The sequence below is a fragment of the Nicotiana tomentosiformis genome, chromosome 10 (genome assembly GCF_000390325.3).
Source record: "Nicotiana tomentosiformis chromosome 10, ASM39032v3, whole genome shotgun sequence".
Taxonomy (NCBI): domain Eukaryota; kingdom Viridiplantae; phylum Streptophyta; class Magnoliopsida; order Solanales; family Solanaceae; genus Nicotiana; species Nicotiana tomentosiformis.
The window spans coordinates 68,185,422-68,189,013 of record NC_090821.1 but is presented as its reverse complement, the minus strand read 5'-3'; the positions used below and the strand labels follow the sequence as shown (position 1 = coordinate 68,189,013).

General features: G+C 33.2%; 1 long non-coding RNA gene across 1 annotated transcript; it reads right to left on the bottom strand.

Annotated features, from left to right (window-relative positions):
• Positions 1-1,237: 1,237 nt before the first annotated feature.
• Positions 1,238-2,500, bottom strand: LOC117276821 (uncharacterized). Its single transcript, XR_004507080.2, has 2 exons — positions 1,980-2,500; positions 1,238-1,875 (listed from the first exon to the last, which is right to left on the bottom strand). It is a non-coding gene; the product is annotated as an uncharacterized lncRNA (long non-coding RNA).
• Between the last annotated feature and the right edge of the window lie 1,092 nt (positions 2,501-3,592).

The window sequence follows — 3,592 nt, the reverse complement described above, 5'->3', positions numbered from 1 at the left end:
CTAAGATTATTTCTAAAGATCAAACAAGATTGTTGATAAGGCAGAATTAATTTATGTCAGCTGGGACAAGAGTGATCTCTTTCAGAGGAGATCATACTAGTGTCAGTTATCCCGCAGATCTTCCTTACTCACCTACTAAGATCATAAAGAAGCATTGACTGGAAATCAATTGGAAGTAGCAAGACAAAATAAAGTGGGGAAGTTGAAGAGCAGGAAACTCAATGAGAACTCACAAATCTAGTGATCTTGGTTGTTGTAGGTAGTTGCAGGTCTTTAACTTTGTTGGCAGATATCTATTTCCAACAACCAAAACTGGTCAGTTTATCTTGGTTTTTGTCAATTAATGTGTTATGTCAAGACTTGTTTAATTTGTTTTGGTGTTAGTTATTGCAAACTCTATGATAACAGTTAAAATGTTTTGGTTTTAGTAGTTATAAAACCATATGACAACAGTTTATTTTATGTCCAACAGTTCTAGAAAAGACTTGTTTAATGTGTGTTTAATATGACAATAATTTAGTTTGCACAACAGTGGTGTTTTGATATGATAATAGTTTAGTTTTCCAAACAGTATTGTTTAATATGCAGTGGTGTTTTGTCCTGTGATCATTCTAGTGTAATCATTTTGTATTTATTGTTCAGGAAAGTAGTATTGCTATGGTTAATGAAAAAAAACATCACTGATATGACGATGTTATTGCAGCAGACTTAGATTGGATGCCCATTCAGTAGCATAGGAAAGCACTAGTTGATTGTGCAATACTATGCTAATTAAACTTGAAATTTAATTCTCACTTACTTTAGTTGGTTGTGCAGTATAGTTTAGCGTAGGAAAGCACTAGCCAAAAGTAAGATTCACACTTATGGTAAGGAAATATGGACCACATAATAAAGTCAAGATTCACACCCCTTGTACTGGCCAAAAGTACTAGGATACATAGTAACTATAGCCAAAACATGGCAAACTTCCTATCAAGAAATTTCAACAGTAAAGGTTCTCAAGTTACCAAACATACTCTATCCAAAATACACCAACAGATCAGCACAAATCTCAAATCCCACAAACATAAACAGTACCAGAAAAATAAACATTAAAAATTAAAAATCTGCCTAGATCTTGTTTCATCCATATTTCAATCCCAATCGGACTATAAATACATTAAATCATAACAATTAGATTTGAATATAAGTAGCACTCAATACCACAAATCCATTTATAATGTATACAAAATGCACGTCAAAAATTTCATCTCCCTCTATTACTTGAATATGAATGCAAAAATCAAAACTTGAAGCTTCGAATCACAAGGAAGCAACCAAGTACTAAACAAAGCTACTATAACAAAACCAAAATACTACAACAACATACTAAACCAACATACATTCACTTCATCATTCTTATAACTAAACCAAAATACTACAACAACATACTAAAACAACATACATTTACTTCATCATCCCTATGACAACCAAACCAAATAACAAAGCCCATGAAACCAAAATGATAGTTCTCATCTTCTTCACTTTGGCCTCTAAATTACTAGCTTTTTTAATTTTCACAAGTTTAAATTGCTCCATTTCGTCAAGTTTCATCTTCAAATTATTCCTTTCAACCGTGATAACATCTTCCATTTCATCAAACAAGTTCTTAGAGTTGTCTCTTTTGTCTTTAATAGCATCCTCCAATTCCTCAAATTTCATCTTCATAGGACCCCTTTGAACCATAGTAGCTTGTTCCATATCATAAACTTTATTCCTCAAATTGTTCGTCTCAACCTTAGCAGCATCAAGTTTAGTTTTTAAATCTTTGATCACCATCACCGCTTGAAGAGGAAACTCTTCGTCAATCCATTCAAAATACCCGTAAGAACAAACCTATATCGTATTAGAATTTTCATTGAAAAATAGTCATTTTTTCTACATAAATACTAATAATCAAGGACCATCTCAAATAAAAACTCTGCAAATCATAACCTAACCTGACAAAAGAAGATGAGTCAAATAAATTGACCAAAAACGAAATAAATTCAAAACTAACTTTGGATCTTGGACATTTTAGAACCTTCTCCCAGCACTGACGTCTGACCAAGATGTCAAATATAATGCAATCAATCCGCAACGACACCTTCTTGCATATTGAATTTCATGCATATTCACAGATAAATCAAACATTAAGTAGAAATTTTCAAAGAAAAATGGAGATTTTTAAAATTGGGGAACAATGACAATTAGGCTTTTGGGAATTAGTGACTATTGATATAAGAACACGGTATATAAGAAGCGGATCCACCTATGTGGATTGCCATGTCAGCTAATTAATGCCACTAAGAAGGCTTATGTAGGCAGCAGTTAGAATGAAGGCATTATTGGCACAGAAAATTAACGTGGGGGTATTTTGTTGGCTCAGTTAGCTAACGGAGGACAGAAGTGAGCTATTTCCAATAGTTTAAGGATATTATTGGACCTTTTTCGTTTTAGGGCCAAAAGAGGATGAATGTTGTACAAACTAGATTTTTAAAAAGCAGATGTCCAATGATGGATCCAACAATGAGTTTGCACGTCCAACATAATTTAGTGTGTATATTTTTAGGGCCAAAAGATCAGGGATGTTGTACTAACTAGCTTTCTAAAAGGCACGTGCACAATGACAGATCTAACAATATAAGTTCACATGTCCAGCAGAACTTAGTGTGTATTTGTGGGGCCAAAAGAGCATTAATATATTTGTAAAAATTGCACGGGGCGCCCTATTTGGTCGCCTCCATTTAACCTATACCCATTTTTAAAAAAAGTTTTAATTTGTAGCCACTTTTAAAACAACTTTAGGCCCCTTTCTCCCCTTCCCCCTCTTTCTTCTTCTTCTTCGGGTGACAATGATTTTATATGGTGGTTGTGAACATATATTAATGTAGTTTATGATGTTTTACTAGGGTGATCTATTATGACGTTTTATTTTATACTATTGTTTAGTTTTTTTTCTTCTTAATTGTAAAATGGGCTCATTAGAGTTATTGTTGTTTTGACAAATTGATGATTAAGGTTTGTTACTGATGATATTTGGAGGTTATGTTTCAAATTTGAGCTCATTTGGAGTAGATTTAGTTATTAAATCGTATATTGGATTGTTATAATTCGAAGAACAAATTTCTGTTTCCAAGCAATATGCACTTCAGGCATATTTGGCCTTAAGTGCATAAAAATGTTGGTTGCACTTCAAACCTTTTGGTCTTAAGTGCAATTTTTCACTTCAGACTTATTGGCCTTAAGTGTAGCAAAATGTTTGTTGCACTTCAGATCTTTTGGCCTTAAGTACATCTGAAGTGCAATTTTTTACTTCAGACTTATTGGCCTTAAGTGTAGCAAAATGTTTGTTATACTTTAGACCTTTTAGCCTTAAGTGCATCTCAAGTGTAATTTTTTCACTTCACACTTATTGGCCTTAGGTATAGCAAAATGTTTGTTGCACTTCAGACCTTTTGGCCTTAAGTGCATCTGAAGTGCAATTTTTTCACTTCACACTTATTTGCCTTAAGTGCATGAAATCATTGGTTACATTTCAAATCTATTTGCCCTTAAGTGCATATGAAGTGCA